At 39.8% G+C, this 18359-nt stretch overlaps 1 protein-coding gene across 4 annotated transcripts in view; it reads left to right on the top strand.

Moving 5' to 3' along the window:
• The window catches only part of MKLN1 (muskelin 1, intracellular mediator containing kelch motifs), a 386334-nt gene that overhangs the window by 69134 nt on the left and 298841 nt on the right, over positions 1 to 18359 (top strand). The window lies entirely within an intron of this gene.

The following is an 18359-nucleotide window of genomic DNA, read 5'->3' as shown; positions in this document are numbered from 1 at the left end:
ACACTACAGTTCAAAAGCATCAATTCTTCGGTGCTCAGCTTTCTTCACAATCCAACTCTCACATCCATACATGACCACTGGAAAAACCATAGCCTTGACTAGACGGACCTTTGTTGGCAAAGTAATGTCTCTGCTTTTGAATATGCTATCTAGGTTGGTCATAACTTTCCTTCCAAGGAGTAAGAGTCTTTTAATTTCATGGCTGCAGTTACCATCTGCGGTGATTTTGGAGCCCCAAAAAATAAAGTCTGACACTGTTTCCACTGTTTCCCCATCTATTTCTCATGAAGTGATGGGACCAGATGCCATGATGTTAGTTTTCCAAATGTTGAGCTTTAAGCCAACTTTTTAATTTGTTTTAAATTTTTTTAAGTTTTAAAATTGGTCACTATCAAAGGCAACATTGCTATCTAGGGACGTGGATGTGCCTGAAAAAGTGGAATAAATAGTCTTTTAAAAACTCACTATCCATGTGTTGATTCTTTTAAAAGTATTGCTAGTATATCTTCATTATTAACAAACTTGCCGTAATTACTTAACTTGCGTTTTCTGGCTCTTTACAGAAAATGTTTGTCAATCCTGCTCTGGAGCCCTCTCTTCTAATCTGATAAATAAAAACCACCTAAATATTTAAAACACAGGATTGACTTGGTTTTAGAACCAACATGGCAGATAATTGTTGATTTTTAAAATTTGCTATCAAAGAGAAAGAAGATTGCAAATACATTAGCCATAAGGAGTACAATAAACATGAACCCTTTATGGCTAATAAATGAATGAACATAGATTCTGTGACTGGCCTTCCAATTTGACTCTAAGCTTCCTGGTAGTGAGGAAGAAAAAAAAAGTAGAATTGGTTATCTGTATTGGTTACTTATTGTTTCACAACTTATTGCTTAAAAATTAGTGGCTTAAAATAGCCACCATTTATTATTTCTCATGAGACTGTGAGTTGGCTGAATGAGTCCTGTTAATCTAGTGTGGGCCTGGCTGGTCTTGGTGGGCTTGTTCATGCATTTGTGGTCAGCTGGTGTTAGCTCTGGACTGGCTGGTCTGGGATGGCCTCAGCTAGGAAGGGTCCTCTCTCCCCCTCAGGAGCTCTCACCTTCCAGCAGACTAACTGAGGCTTGTTCATGTAGCAGTGGCATTTTCTAAGAAAGAAAGAAATTAGTACTGCACATTTGAGCTTAGGCTAGGAACTGGCACATTATAATTGGCATTGTTTGCCAGTAGTCAAAACAAGTCAGCCACAGCCCAGATTCAGGGAGTGGGGAAATAGTCTTAACTCTTGAAGGGAGGGACTGCAAAATCACATTGCAAGGGCAGGTAAACAGTGGGGAGAGAACTGGGGCCATGATTGAAATCAAACAGCATCTAAACCTGCATGTACTCCAGCCATAAATTAAAAAACAAAGTCATCTCTGAGGTCTAAAGTGAAAAGGAGTATTCATCATATGTCTATTCAGCCCCACCCACAGATATGAATCATCATATCATTGTCTTTTACTAAGAGGACCAATATCTTCTTGCTAATGACAAATGCAGAGGAGTGGAAAGAAGCCTGTCAGAAATGTGGCATGTACTATATGAGACCTAGGCCTATATTAAAATACCATCTTGATGAATTCCACCAAGGAATCAGACTTGGGTTTAGTAAAGGGATGCTTCCCTGGTGGCTCAGATGGTAAAGAATCCGCCTGCAATGAGGGAGATCTGGGTTCGATCCTTGGGTTGGGAAGATCCCTTGGAGGAGGGCATGGCAACCCACTCCAGTATCTTTGCCTGGAAAATCCCCATGGACAGGAGATCTAGTGGGCTACAGTCCATGCGGTCACAAAAGGTCAGATACGACTGAGCGACTTTTACTCACTTAATAAGGTGATACGGAAAATTGTTATCACAGAAGTAACCAATGGCTAAATCAAATGTTAGTCTTTGAGACTACAGACCTACAGTACTCTTGCCAACCATTCTTACTTCCCTCCACTTCCACGATCAGGTAGTTTTAAAATTGGTCACTGTCAAAGGCAACATTGCTATCTAGGGACATGGATGTGACTGAAAAGGTGGAATAAATAGTGTTTTAAAAACCTCACTATCCATGTGTTGGTTTTTAAAAAAGTATTCCTAGTATATCTTCATTATTACCAAACTTGCCTTAATAAATAATGTTAAATATAAATAGCAACAATAGTGTCAGGAATCCTTTGTGACTGTTCTTTTCCGGGTACCATGTGTTGTTCCTTAGTCTATTGCTCCTTAGTCTATTCAGAATCTACTTGTAATACCCCAAAACTCTGGGGAGGGTGGAGGAAAGACATTAAAAACAAAAAAACAAAACTCCCAAACCCGTTCAGACAAAGCCACACAACCTGGGTTTGGGAATATTCTCTCTGGCCTAGAGCCAGTCAGGGTGTTTGGCCTTGTTCACAAGAAGCTGACATCTTCACGTGTGGCCTTCCGGGGAGCTGCCACCATCAGACTTCTGCTGTAGCAGCAGTAGTGCATGGGGAGGAACATGACAGAATTTAGGGAACTATTAGATGCCTGTTGGCTCAGATATCAGGAGCAGCTGTGAAGGGAAATCTATTTCAACTTAGATCCAGTGAAAAAGAACTGAGCTGTTATTATCGAAGTGGTGGGGATGAAACTTTGAGCATACTTGAAGATGACCAATCTCTGGGAGGGTCTGAGGGAGGTAAGTCTGTCTCGAGAAGGACAGATGAAGCTTTCAAAATTTGGTGTGCAGAAAGTCAGAAGTTAACCTTGGGCAGGTCACAGAAAAGTTAAGTGATATATAAAATATCTGGCAGAGTCTTAAAAGAGTAGACTTCAACAAATGTTGGTTCCTTTCTTTTGTGTCTCCCATCCACCTTAGAGATTTCTTAAAAAACAAAAGACCTGCCAGCCAGCTGCCATTGGAAAGATGTCAAACAAGATAAGCTGCTGATAGGTGATTAACAATCAACAAAATTCACACTCAAGTGGATGGAGCAGGACATGTCACCTTTCCTACCCGTCTCCTCATCGCAGCCTGGAGGCAGCACAAAGACATCCCTTCCTTCCTGCAGAGGAAGTGTGTGTGTTCTCTCAGACCTACCTTGGCATTCCTTGATGTCTTAGAGAAGCAGATGACCCCGGCTGAGCAAGACAGTCAGCAGAACAGCAGCCCTTGATGCTGCTTGGAAATTTCCATTCTTTGCTTGCAGCTCTGGAAAAAAAAAAAAAAAAAATCTGAAGAGCCCAGTAGCTGGGAAATTTCCACAATGGAAAATTTTAACATATTCTTTAGCTCTAAACTATGCAGGTTTATAGAGACAATTTTTTTTTCTTTTGGTAATTTCCTTCTTTAACAATAATTTATGAACATGGTAACACTACAGCTGTGGGAACAGGGAGGGCAAGATGACTTGGAGAGGAATGGGTATGGTTTTGCTAGTGGGGAGGCTGTGCTTTGCCACGTTTGACTACCTGACCATAGAAATGCAGATTACTATCAATGCAATTACCAGTGGGTCTGAGACCCACTGGTTGGGAACTCATCCAGATAGGGATAGTTTGCTCAGGAGCACTGCAGAGAAATCTGTTTAGAGACTGAAAGTGGAAAGTGAATGGCTATAACTGGAATAGGAGATGGTGGGTCCTGTTGCTGAAAAGAGCAATCTCAGGCAGATCTCTTTGACCACTGCTTCTTGAACCTAAATGTGCATATAAACCACCTGCTGCTGCTGCTGCTGCTGCTGCTAAGTCGCTTCAGTCGTGTCCGACTCTGTGCGACCCCATAGATGGCAGCCCACCAGGCTCCCCCGTCCCTGGGATTCTCCAGGCAAGAACACTGGAGTGGGTTGCCATTTCCTTCTCCAATGCATGAAAGTGAAAAGTGAAAGTGAAGTCGCTTAGTCGTGTCTGACTCTTCGTGACCCCATGGACTGCAGCCCACCAGGGTCCTCCGTCCATGGGATTTTCCAGGCAAGAGTACTGGAGTGGGGTGCCATTGCCTTCTCCAATGAACCACCTAGATATCTCATTAAGTTGTAGATTCTGATGCAGTAGATCTGGGATGGGGCCTGGGACTCTGGTTCTAAATGGTTCCAAGGTGATGCTGTGGCTACCCGTCAGTGGTGCCCTTTTAAGGACTATTCTGTGAATGGCCAGACCAGAGAAAACATGTCCTCTTCATTGTGAGGCCAGCTGTCCTCCCATAGCAAAACACAGTCAAAGGACAGCTGGAAGTGAGCTCCCTTGGGGTTATTTTCTCAGATTACAGAACTATGGTCTAAGAGAAGAACTGAATGTCTTCTGGAAAAGATACTTCATGCAACTCTGGATACAATGGATCTTTTGAAATGTGGGGATGCAAGCAGTTATCAGAAACCCACCTAATCCAGCAGGTTCAAGTTGATGGTTTCTAGAACTCAATGCTTGTTCAGAGAAATCCCTGTAAGAAACTGGCAAAGATTCCTAAACTGGTTTGGTCTTCTGATTCTATAGCATTATGTCATATGGAGTGAAGCATAGATGAACTAACTCCAATTATTGAGGAAATACTGTTGGTCAGAAGGGTATAACGGGCGGAAGGAATCTAGAAAATAAATTACATCCATCCCAGCCAGAGTAACTGTCTCACTTTTGATTGAAATAAATTGTGAATCAGAGGATTTTCCATTTTCTTAATAGCTCTCTTACCTTTATTCTACCTATTTTCCAGAAAGAACCAGTGAGAGACTGAGAGAGAGAGAGAGATCAATCTGGCATCTTTATTCTAGGGTGTTACCTCCAGTTGAGCTGTAATATGTCTGCTGTGTGTATCTTTAAAGTGACATTTGTCCTATTTTTCATTTTCCATTCAATTGAGTTTTGGATGGGTTATTACTACTTACTTTTCAAATTAAAATACACAGGAGCATATGAGAAAAAAGGAGGAGGGAGACTACCGTCATGAAAATGTAGTGTTGAAATCAGAGTGTAACAAGCATGAATGAATTTGATAGTTAAAAGTATTAAAATATATATTAAAAGTCAATACTTATGCTAGTATCCCATCATTACATAATATTTATATATTCTAAATGGCTTATCAGATTATTTAGGGATTTGAACTTCAAGAATTTCTAGAAGATGTTTAAAAATCTTCACTGTGGGGTTAAGGTATGATGATTCAGCATTGATATAGACTTCCTAATTACTTAGGTAAAAGAGATCAGTTTGGGTTTTTTCTTACTATAGGTCTCAGTGAGCAATTATTCACCTAAGAGCCATCTGACAACTTATAGCCAATCAAATTAAATTTGTTTGATCCACTTAAAGTCATATCTGCTTAGCAATAAACAATAATTATAAAAAAATTTAACATTATGGAGTCCTTACAACAAATGAGGCATCTGATTCTTACAAAGTTATAAGTTGGGTACCATTATTATATAGATGAGAAACTGGGGTTTAGAGAGCTTAAATGAATTGCTTGGAATCCATATATTATGGCCAAACAGGAATAACCATTGCTGGCCAACCCCACTTACTCTAGTGCTTTTTCCAAATGCCACAGCTACATCTCAGATTCATTTCCCTTATCACAGACAGATGGATAGATACTCCTTCTCAAGTTTAACAACTTCACAGAGCTTGATTCAAATACTGAATGTGTTGTTAGTTGCTTACAGCTGCTATTTCTCTAGCAGTGCAGTAAGTCCAGGCAAACTCTTTTGAAGAGCTCATTAAAACTGCTAAAATAAAGTCTTAGAAGCAGGTGCATTCATTAGCTGAAATGCAGACGATTATGTTAATATCACATTCAGGTGACAAATTTAAAGCCATCAAAATCATGGAGGATAAAAGGACTTTTAAAGCTAAAGTTTACTTCTTTCTTTGTAGGGCTCTTTGCTCTATTAAACATGTGACTGCCTTTGCAGCTGTCAACATGGGGACCTCCAATGTTACCTCACAAAAATAAAGCCAGTTTTTGCAGTATCATATTTCCTTCACAATTTCTTGGGTCTCTGTTCAAGAAAAGAAAGGTAAGGCGTTGCCTACAACCCTACTGCTAGTTTCTAAATAGGAAATCTGGCACTTGATTTACAATCTCTTGTCAGATTGAGCCCAAGGGTAGAGGAGACATGATCAAGTAGATGTTTAAAATATGTGGACAATAAGTTCAGGTTAGGATCAGATGGACCAAGAGCTCTTTCACTTTACCTTTTCTGTTTTCTCTTAAAGAAATATTGAGCATGAAATATGTATATAACCATACATCTGTATTTAGTAGGCTATACATCAGAATGTGAATGGTTACACCAAGATGATCTTGATTTTTTTTGTTTGTTTTATATTTCTTGTATCTTCTACAGTGAATACATATTACTCTGTAAATTTAAAAATTATTATAAATTATTACAGAGCAATTAGCCTCTCCACATTCAGCTGCTTTACCTATAAAACTGGGTTACTTACCTATAAAACTGCCTAATACATAGGAACCAGATGAGATGTTATCCCAATCCCCTTTCTTTTCAAATCTAGGATGTCAGTGGAAACATTGATTCCTCTTTTCAGAAGAAAATATAAGAAAAAGAGAAATAGTATCCAGTCACTTAGAAGACAATTATAAACATACTTAGAGATTTTTATGTCACTCTTCAGAACCTCCATCAAGTGGAGATTCATCAAAGTGAATACATCTGCCACTTGCAAAGGGAAAACGATGGCAACATTTTTAGGCCAAATTTATCCAAATTTTTTTTGTTATATGTTCTGGGAAGTCTTTGTAAGCTAAAACTTGACACAGTCTTTTTTTTTCCCTAAATGGTATGCTATAGTGACTGTATTACTGATTGCAAAATATAAATAATGAAGCTGCTACAGGACTGAACACATACAGTCATAGGGCATGTTTACATATTGTGTTCATGTGTGTATGTGTATGTGTCTAAAGAGTTAAATTAACAAGCTGAAAGACTACTTGTACACTGTAACAGTCCTGTTTTTGCCTTCCTTTGTCTTTGACTTTTCTTCTTCTACCTCACCCTGTATATTATTGCTTTCTTTTTTCCTACACAATTTAAAAGACCACTGACCTCATTTAAAATGAAAAGCAATATAGAAAGCAGAAAATATCTCCTTGGGATGGGGTTGGATAAGCAAATACTTCTACATACATCTAAGCATTCTGAACACCTGTACAGATAGCTGAATCTCTGCTCCAAACTGTCCTAAGTCTCATAGTTGGGACTTTGACTGCTGGACAGCTCCAAGTTTCCTATGAATATTTCCCACCCGTTCCATCTCCTGTTTAATTTTCAGAGCTGCCACCTTCACAGAAGCTGCTGGTTCAAGACAAACTGAGGAGGGTGACCAGAAGAGACTCCTATCCTTTCAGTATGGCACATCACCACCCTATGTTTAGAGGGTGGACTTCAGAGCACAGAATTTAAAGATGAAAGGAACGTTAAGAGGATACATGAGTCAAGTTTTCCGTGTCTCTCTTGTAGATCATACCTGATAGTCATCCAGACTGACCTGAAAATTTTCCAATGACAAAAATATCCTACCTTTTCCTTTTTATGCTGGTAGATGAGTATTTAGAGCACAAAAAGTGTTCAATCACAAGGCCAAAAAGGAAAAAAAAAATATTCCTAATCCTGCCACCCGTTAAAATATCAACTATTTTTAAATTTTATTACTATGTTACTGATCCAGGACCCCCCAGTCTCAAGTAAATACAACCATTTAGGGTCCATGAGGAATGTAAAGGAGCTGAACCATTGGGCTTAAAGACATTTGGGAGATTTTATTTGTCCATGGTACCAACCACACTATGAGAGTCAGATCTTGCAAAGAAAAGTTGTGTATAGAATTTAGAACCCCCTGTAGCACAGTGTTTTATGAATCTCTTCCTAATTCATCCCCTTTTGTCACTCTGACACCCCTACAATAAAAGAAAATTTCTGAGATTATCTTATTGAGGGATCTTCCCAACATTTACACATACTATCTAACAATGTGTTTCCAAGTTGCCTAAATTGTACCACATGATGGGATTCTTTTCAAAGGAAACTGGAGAGTTCAGCAGTATTCTAAAACTAGGTGTGACAACACAAAGAACAAAAACAATGAAAGAAAGGTCAGTAATGAACTTTCCATAATGAAAGAAGCAGACAGTCTGCCTTTTCACATTGGGCATATGGGAGATTCTTTCAAGCTGAACTGTTAAGGGTGAAAGTGTTGTTGAGTTTTGGTGAAGCAAATTTAGAAAATCAGTTAGCTAACAGGGTAGAAGACTGTGAACTACAGTTTGGGCTAAGTGAGTAGAAAGGAGAGATTTCTTTAATGATTATTAATTTTAATCAATTGTAAAGAGAAACTATTGAAAAATTCAAACAACGCACACACACACACACACACACACACACACACACACACAAATACAAGAAAGAAAGCAAAAACCATCCCACATCCCACCACCTAAAAATAAGTGTCATAGAGGTTACAGGAATCCTATTCCAGAGATGGGATAAGGGATATCTTAGAATTTTAAAAAGCAATTTGCACTCAGGCAGCTAAACAGGGTCTTTGGATGATGGTCTAAAGAGACTCTAGACCTAACTTTTGAAAATGTCTAGTTCTTCTGAAAAGTGATGAGAGAAAGTGAAGAGCAGAATGATCAGTCCATGAGCAATTATAAGAGTATGAGTTCAATAGAAATAAGCAGATATGTTTATTTATTCTAAATATCTGTGATTGACTCTCAATCTGGCTGCATCTGAAAATATTACAAGATATGTTTCCAACATGCTTTCAGTTTATGAGTCAACATTATGCTGACTCTCATAACCATGTAAAATAATCAGTTGATACTAAGCTGGTACATATTAGTTTCGTCATTCCAGTTGTTTATGGCAAAGTATCGTTTTTGCTTAATTAGACAGCTATTTTGATTGTCCAGTGCTGATAGTTTACCAGCAATTAAATGAACATCACCTTTGGAGTAGGAGATGATGATGTTGTTATTCAGTCGCTCAGTCAAGTCTGCTTCTTTGCAACCCCATGGACTGCAGCCCACCAGGCTCCTCTGTCCTTCACTATCTCCTGGAGTTTGCTCAAACTCATGTTCATTGAATCAGAGATACTATCTAACCATGTTATCCTCTGCCACACCCTTCTCCTTTTGCCTTCAATCTTTCCCAGCATTAGAGTCTTTTCCAATGAGTTAGCTCTTCACATCAGGAGGCAAAGTTTTAGAACTTCAGCTTCAGCATCAGTCCTTCCAATGAGTATTCAGGTTGATTTCCTTTAGGATTGACTGGTTTAATCTTCTTGCAGTCGAAGAGACTCTCAAGAGTCTTCTCCAGCACCACAGTTTGAAAGCATCAATTCTTTGGCATTCAGTCTTCTTTATGGTCCAACTCTCATGTCTGTGCATGACTACTAGAAAAACCAGAGCTTTGACTATATGGACCTTTGTCAGCAAAGTGCTGTCTCTGCTTTTTACTATGCTGTGTAGGTTTGTCATAGCTTTCCTTTCAAGGAGCAAGGGTGTTTTAATTTCATGGCTGCAGTCACCATCTGCAGTGATTTTGGAGCCCAAGAAAATAAAATCTGTCACTGCTTCCACTTTTTACCCTTCTAATCACCATGAAGTGATGGGACTGGATGCCATGATCATAGTTTTTTGAATGCTGGGTTTTAAGCCAGCTTTTTCAGTTTCCTCTTTCACCCTCACCAAGAGGTTCTTTAGTTCCTCTTCACTTTCTGCCATTGGAGTGATATCGTCTGCATACATGAGGTTGTTGATGTTTCTCCAGGCAATATTAATAGGAAATGATAGGCAAACCTAAACTCTTGCCTAGCACTTCTATTTATTTATCATCTGATGCCTACATTCTCACTTTACTTTCCCTTGTAGCAAATACTCTAGCAAAACCATCTTCCTGTGGCTCTTTGAATACACAATTTGGTGCCATTTCATATTTCCATTGTCTTGGCAATATATTTAATTCCCATGAGACCAGCTTTCCAGGGGTAGGGAGAGGAAGAGAAGGAAAGATGCACAGCACCTTGGTCTTCCCTGGTGAACGACCAGTCATTCTGCCCTTGCTTTAGGCCAGAAAAGCTGTAGCAGGAGCTCAATACAGCAGATGCCAGGATATATAGAAATTACATTATTCCCGGTACAAGAGATTCTGCCCGCTCTTCTGGTTAAGTTCATGCTTATCAGTAAAGGCAAATATACACTGTTGTTGTTCAGTTGCTAAGTCACGTCTGACTCTTTGCAGCCCAAAGGACTGCAGCATGCCAGGCTTCCCTGTCCTTCACCCTCTCCTGGAGTTTGCTCAAACTCAGGCCCACTGAGTTAGTGATGCCATCCAACCATCTCATCTTCTGTCACCCCCTTTGCCTCCTGCCTTTAATCTTTCCCAACATCAGGGTCTTTTCCAGTGAGTTGGCTCTTTGCATCATGTATCCAAAAGATTGGCATGTAAGCTTCAGCATCACTCCTTCCAATGAATATTCAGGGTTGGTTTCCTTCAGGATTGACTGGTTTGATCTCCTTACTGTCCAATGAACTCTCAAGAGTCTTCTCCAGCACCACAATTTGAAAGCACCAGTTCTTCAGCGCTCAGCTGTCTTTATAGTCCAACTCTCATATCCATACATGACTACTGGAAAAACCATAGCTTTGACTATACAGACCTTTGTCAGCAAAGGGATGTCTGCTTTTTCATACACTGTCATATGTACTGTTCAATCCAAATCTTCCACTTCAGTGTTCACCTGAGAATAGTATTCTTTGTTTTAAATTGAAATGTAGTTGATCCACAGTAATACATTAGTTTCAGATGTACAACATAGGGTTCAGCATTTATAAACATTACGAACTGATCACCACAATGTCCAGTTAACCATCTGTCACCATACAAAGTTATTACAATATTATTGACTATATTCCCTATTCTGTATCCCCATGATTCATTTGATTTTTTAACTGCAAGTTTTTACCTCTTAATTCCCTTCACCTTCTTCACCCAACTCCCAACCTGCCTGCCTTCTGACAACTACCAGTTTGTTCTCTGTATCTAGGAGTCTGTTTCTGTTTTGTTTGTTCATTTATTTTGTTTTTTAGATTCCACATATAAGTGAAATCAAATAGTATTTATCTTTTTCATTTCACTTAGTGAAATGCTCTCTAGGTCTATTCAAGTTGTTGCAAATGGCAAGATTTCATCCTTGTTTTTATAGTTGGATAATAGTCATATATTATCAAGCTGATGCTCTTATCAATTGATATTCTTGAGAGTATATTATCAACTGAGTTCAAACCCGTCAATCCTAAAGCAAATAAATCCTGAGTATTCATTGGAAAGACTGATGTTGACGCTGAAGCTCCAGTACTTTGGTCACCTGATTCGAACAGCCGACTCATTAGAAAAGACCCTGATGCTGGGAAAGATTGCAGGCTGGAGGAGAAGGGGATGACAGAAGACAAGATGTTTGTAGGCATCACTGACTCAATGGACATGAGTTTGAGCAAGCTCCGGGACATGATGAAGGATAGGGAAGCCTGGTGTGCTGCAGTCCATGGGGTCGCAAAGAAGCAGACATGACTGACTGAATAACAACAAAAATTGAGTCACAGCCCTCTGTCTCTCCCAGATGTAAGCCTGCTGGTTTTTAAAGCTGGATGTTAGTGGGGGCTCATCTTTCTGGTGCAGGTCCCCCTGGCTGGGGAGTCTACCTGAAGTCTGGCTCTCTCCCTCCACAGGGAGAAAGCTCTGTGACTACGATATCCCTCCTGATAGTGGGTAACTCATGGGGGGAGTGGGTTCTGATTAGACTGTGTCTCTGTCCCTCCTACCCATCTCAATGGGCCTTTCCCTTATGTCTCGAGTTGTAGAAAATCTGTTCTGCTAGTTTTTGAGTCATTTTCAGAGACAGTTGGTCTTTGTGTAGTTGCAGTTTTGGTGTATCTGGGGGAGGAGGTGAGCTGAATATCCTCCTACTCTGCCATCTTGATCTAGAACCCTTCTAAGAATACTATTCTTGCTTAGCCAAACCTGCTTCCCCTATAGGAAGAATAAAGAAGAAATCTTTTTCTTTATAAGTAAAACTATTCAATAACGGGGGAGGTGGGCTTTGTCACATCAAGGTCCATTTTTACTGTTTATGTTTCTTTTTCTGAGCATACTGAATATTTCCCTGAGTCAAGGTTTATTCTTTTGATTTTCTAATCTTTGACTTTTTAAAATGCATCACTCTTCATTCATTTATTTATTGGTGAATGTATCCCATAAGATTCTTTCTCTTACTGAGACAAAATAATTGTTATTTAATTACTTCTTTATGAAAAGGAAAGAGTGAAATTCTCCTTCCCCTACTCTTAAACATACCTCATTAAACTCATGTTTGGGCAAAGACTTGGCTGGAAATTGCTAAATTTGAAAGAAATTTTCTTTTCTTTATGTTTCAAAAACCAAGGACATTGTGATCTCCATTATGTATGTTAAATTCAGGGAACATTGATACTGATTATCATACAAGGCAGATTATCCCAGTTATTTTTATTTAAAAATTTTTATGCTAGCATTCCCCTCCTACTTATATTTGACTAATGCTAATACAAAATTAGATGCCATTTCCTGACTTACTCACCAACTTACAACTGAGAAAATGCAGGTCAAATAGATGAAAGAGGAAAGCCAATATATTTCCTTGGTAACCTGCATATTACAATTAAAGGTAATTGCTTAATCAGAAGTACAGATATTTTCACCTAATAATAGCTCTGTTTATCTGATTAAACTAGAATATAAGACCACCTGATTCATTTTCCAGAAAAAAAGTGTCAGTGGTTTTAGTAAATCAAATATTTTGTCACTGACATGTTCTAATTTAAAGATACCATTTCATTTTAATCGAGAGTGGAACTTCACCATTTTTTTTTACTATTGATACTTGTGAAAATCAAGCAGAAGGCTCAAAGTCCACGCCTATGTCACTTGTTTTTACTTTTATTATATATAAAGAGTAGGAGCCACATTCTATCTAAAAGCTGCTGCTGCTATGTCGCTTCAGTCGTGTCCGACTCTGCGCGACCCCAAGACGGCAGCCCACCAGGCTCCTCTGTCCCTGGGATTCTCCAAGCAAGAATATTGGAGTGGGTTGCCATTTCCTTCTCCAAACTATATAAAGGAATTAAGGCCATATTTCGAAACACTTCTTCCTCCTTCCCTAGATTAAGTAGCCACCTCATTGTTTGAAACTTCATTAATATTAGCTGATTAGGCACATTAGAAACAGAACCAATTTGAATTACTGAAAACTTTGAATGCATATAAAAGTACATACTTTTATCCCTTTATGGTATGATATGCCACTCATATGAAGTATTTCCAAGAAGAAAAGCTACTACTAGGACTGTTTTAAAGATAAGATTTTTCAATATTGTGCACTTTAAGCTTTTTCAGCAAATGAATGTTGGTTATCTGAATGTAGGTTATCTGAATATGTTGAGTTCACATTCACTGAGCAGTTACTATATGCTCAGCATCATGGTAGAAATATTGTGTCCTCTTTAGTCAACAATTCACTCTAAATTATTATTCATTTTGCGAGCCTGGTAGGCTGTAGTCCATGGGGTTGCTACGAGTCGGACACGACTGAGCAACTTCACTTTCACTTTTCACTTTCATGCATTGGAGAAGGAAATGGCAACCCACTCCAGTATTCTTGCCTGGAAAATCCCATGGACGGAAGAGCCTGGTAGGCTGCAGTCCATGGGGTCGCTCAGAGTCGGACACGACTGAGCAACTTCACTTTCACTTTTCACTTTCATGCATTGGAGAAGGAAATGGCAACCCACTCCAGTATTCTTGCCTGGAGACTCCCAGGGATGGCCGAGCCTGGTGGGCTGCCGTCTATGGGGTCGCACAGAGTCGGACACGACTGAAGTGACTTAGCAGCAGCAGCAGTGACACCTTATCTCATGCTTTAATTACCACCTGTCTGAATTTACTCATTCATTCAAAAGACATTGAACAGTTATAATGGGTTAGGCACAGGCACAAATTCAAAATGACTGGGGTCATAGGGTGAAAGTTATTTACCATGTGGACCAATACTAACAATTATCAATCAATCAATCAATCAGCCCTTTGTTCTAAGTAATTCAGCTGCTTGAGAGTGTCTCAAGCTTGGCACTGATAGCATTTTGGATCAGATAATTCTTGTTAAGCGGGGTTGTCCTGTGCACTGTAGGATGTTTAGCAATATGCTTTGCCTCTTCCATTAGATGCCGGTAGCACCCCCACTTCTAGTTCTGGTCATCAAAAACCTCTCCAGACATTGCTAGATGTCCCAGGGGTGAGGTGAGGGTGGCGGGGCGGCAACATCGTGCCTGGCTGAGAACCACGGAGCTAGTATGTACTTTGTGCCTTCTTTACTGGATTATTAAGACCTTGAGGGCAGAGTCTTAGTCTGATTCATCACTCTACTGCCCTCTCCCCACCAACTAAATTTAGCTTCTGGCACAGAAATGTGCTTCTTGATGAATGTTCTGAAAAGAACAAAATATCTCTGGAGTACCTATGCTGTCGTCAGCCCTGCACAAAGCACTTCAGTAAACCCAGAAGATGAATAGGTAACCAGGGTAAATCGTCTAACGAATTTTTATTATTTGAATAATTACTCCCTATTCACATCGTGTATACCCACTTGGTGCCAAAAGCCTACATTTGTGTAGGGCTTTAATGTGTATGAAGCACATTTTACATAATGGCATTTGATCCAGATACAAAGATAATCACCTCTGTTTATAATTTAAGCTCCCAAGTCGCAGAGCCATAGTCTCAGGCAGGAGTGGGAGGTATTTTGATTTCAGTGGCATTGCTTTGGTTATTAAAACAAAATAAAACAAAACCTCCAAAATACTCAATTTAAGATTGTTTTAATAATGTTAAATATAAAGTTTAGGATTTTTTTTTTTTTTTTTTGCTATGTTAGAAGTAGAACATCTCAAAGGCTCTCCTGTGATCTAAGTGATTCTGGTTTATTTAGATTCCTGGAAATTGCCAGAGGACTTTAAGGGAGGAGAGAAAAAAAAGTGAGGAAATTTTCCCTGTGGGCAATTGGGGAAAACAAAAATATTTTTGTGCTGTGGAGACTTCTCAGGAAAGAAGGATTGGCCAGCAGCGGCATCTGCACAAGGGGAATTTCCACATTTGGGAAAACATGGTCATAATTAGTAACTTAGGAAAGCCAAGAAAATGGACCATGTTGGAAAAATATGATCTTCAATGGCCAAGTCATTGTCAACTGATTGGGCCAGAAAACTAGATTATTTTAGAAAAAGATTTTTATTTGTGGATATTTGCCTGCAGATCTTTCTGTCTGTGGCTCTAATTAGTAGTACCCTGCCTTTGCCTGGGGAATCCGCTTGTCCCTCCCTGACTTAAGGGAGTGTTTGCATTAGACTTCAGGCCTGGACACCAGCCTGTAGTCTTTTGCTTTGAACATGATGCTTCGGACTAGCTAGCAGGGCTTTTAGCATCCATTAGAATAGAGATGATTATACAGGATTCTTGGACAAGGGTGGAAAGATAAGATTGTATGATCTTAATGCAGCCATCATTTATTGAGAACTCCATGTTCTAGGCCAGGTGCTAAGAACACTGAAAAACTGTCCTGACATAGACAGGAGGAAACTGAGGCTCAGGTAATTTAAGTAATTGGCCTAGAGTCATGCAGCTTTTAACTACCAAGCTCTACTTCTCATTTTGTATATAAAGTCTACTCCCCAAACTGGAATGTGCTTACCCTGAATACAACCTCTGATTTACTTAACTATGACCCCTTTCCTCTTCTCCGGTCCACTTTGTTTGTCTGGTTGTGGGGTTGAGCTCTTCAGAGAACTCCATGGTTACGTCTGACTCAAGAGGAGAAATCTGGGTTAGCAGGCTTAGCACCATTCGTATCTGTTTACTGAGTGCACGATTATATGGTCAGAATGTTCCTGCCCCACTTTCTGGTTTTCATCTATCTCAGTGATCACTTTTATTAAAACAAGTATGATCATCTTTTGCCTCTCCTCTTATAATTTTCTCAAGATCAGAATACAGCTTGCTAAATTTCAATGCATTTGCCAAGGTGAAGGTCAAGATTTTTAGAAAGGGAACTATAGCTTAAAAAACAACAAAAAAACCCCTGTATTTGACATGTAGATGTGGTATTCAGTAGAGTATCTATAAAATGCAGCATCTTGTTTTGTGAAATGAAAACATGCAGATTAAGCTATGTCCCCCTGAAGCAACAACTCCACACTCTAAACCCTCATGATGTGGCTTCTAAAGTTATCTCTGTCCCCCAACTGCAATAAATATGAGAAAACAAACCTGTGATTAAAGAGTTCAGCTGCCCTGAAGCGAACCTCAATGGCTATTATAAATAGTTAAAAAATCATAGCCTCTTGGAAATAATTCAATATATTTCTTTTCAACTTAAAACACATTAATTAAATAATCTTATTAATATTTGTTTTCTAAGTGCTTCTTGGACTTGCCTGACATTATTACTTTTAGAGATGTGAAAGCCAAAGGGATGTGTTAGTTTTCTACTGCTGTGTAGCAAATCACCACAACTTGGGGGCTGGAACAGCAGCTCATTTACTAGCTCACCATTCTCTAGGTCAGAAGACGGAGTAGGTTTGGCTGAATTCTCTGCCTGGGGTCCCACAGGGTGGAAATAATGGTATTCATCAGGCTGGACTCTTACCTGAAGGCTCTAGGGAAGTCTCTGATTGCAGACTCATTCAGATGTCTGGCAGAACTTGGTTCCTTATGTCTGGGTCACTGAGGTCCCTGTTTCCTTCTGCCTTCTAGAGGCCCCACCCGTTCCTTCTCACTGGTTTTCTCTGTTTTCAAAGCCAGCAATAACTCTGGAATCTTTCTCATGTTTCAGATTTCTTTGACTTCCTCTTCTGCTACCAAATGAGGAAAACAGATCTCTTAAAGGGCTCACCTCCATGGGCCAGGCCCACCTACATATTCATATCTTAAAAGTGTTACCTATTTATTTTGGCTGGCACTGCAAGTATGTGGGATCTTCGTTCTCTGACCAGGGATTAAACCTGTGTCCCCTGCATTGGAAGGGGCTTTCCAGGTGGTGCTAGTGGTAAAGAACCCGCCTGCCAATGCAGGAGACATAAGAGACACAGGTTCGATCCCTGGGTTGGGAAGATCCACTGGAGGAGGGCATGGCAACCCACTCCAGTATTGTTGCCTGGAGAATCCCATGGACAGAGGAGCCTGGTGGGCTATGTTCCATAGGGTCACAAAGAGTTGGACACAACTGAAGAGACTTAGCATGCATGCCTTGCAATGGAAGGGCTGAGTCTTAATCACTGGACCACCAGGGAAAGTCCCTAGATAATCATATCTTAAGGTAAATTGACAGGAGAAGGGGATGACAGAGGATTAGATGGTTGGATGGCATCACCGATTCAATGGACATTAATTTGAGCAAACTCCAGGTGATTGTAAAGGACAGAGAAGCCTGGTGTGCTGCAGAGCATGGGGTCACAAAGAGTGAGACAAAACTGAGTGACTGAGCAACAACAACAAAACTGACCTGGGACTTTATTACATTTGCAAAATCTCTTCACAGCAGTACCTAGATTAACCAGGATATTCAGGTATTGACTGGATAACCAGGGCTGGTAATCCTGAGAAACTATCTTTAGAATTCAGATAACCGTGAGGAAACAGTTTCCCGGTTAACCTGAGATGTAATCTGGAAATAGGTTCCCAACAGTATAGAATCAAAGAATTTACTTTTTATTATTTATTTATTATTTTATTCTTCTACTTGCATTTTTGATATGTATTTATATATCAGTTCAGTTCAGTTCAGTTGCTTAGTCATGTCGGACTCTTTGCAACCCCATGGACTATAGCATGCCAGGCTTCCCCGTCCATCACCAACTCCTTGAGCTTACTCACACTCATGTCCATCAAGTCCGTGATGCCATCCAACCATCTCATCCTCTGTCATCCCCTTCTCCTCCTGTCTTCAATCTTTCCTAGCATCAGAGTCTTTTCTAGTGAGTCAGTTCTTCCCATCAGGTGGCCAAAGTATTGGAGTTAAGCTTCAGCATCAGTCCTTCCAATGAATATTCAGGACTTATTTCCTTTACGATGGACAGGTTGGATCTCCTTGCAGTCCAAGGGACTCTCAAGAGTCTTATCCAATACCACAGTTCAAAAGCATCAGTTCTTTGGTGCTCAGTTTTCTTTATAGTCCAACTCTCACATCCATATGTGACTACTGGAAAAACCATAGCCTTGACTAGACAGACCTTTGTTGGCAAAGTAATG

The sequence above is a fragment of the Bison bison genome, unplaced genomic scaffold, assembly GCF_000754665.1.
Source record: "Bison bison bison isolate TAMUID 2011002044 unplaced genomic scaffold, Bison_UMD1.0 scf7180017864530, whole genome shotgun sequence".
Taxonomy (NCBI): Eukaryota; Metazoa; Chordata; class Mammalia; order Artiodactyla; family Bovidae; genus Bison; species Bison bison.
The sequence above is the reverse complement of the archived record's forward strand: the minus strand, read 5'-3'. Positions and strand labels throughout refer to the sequence as shown.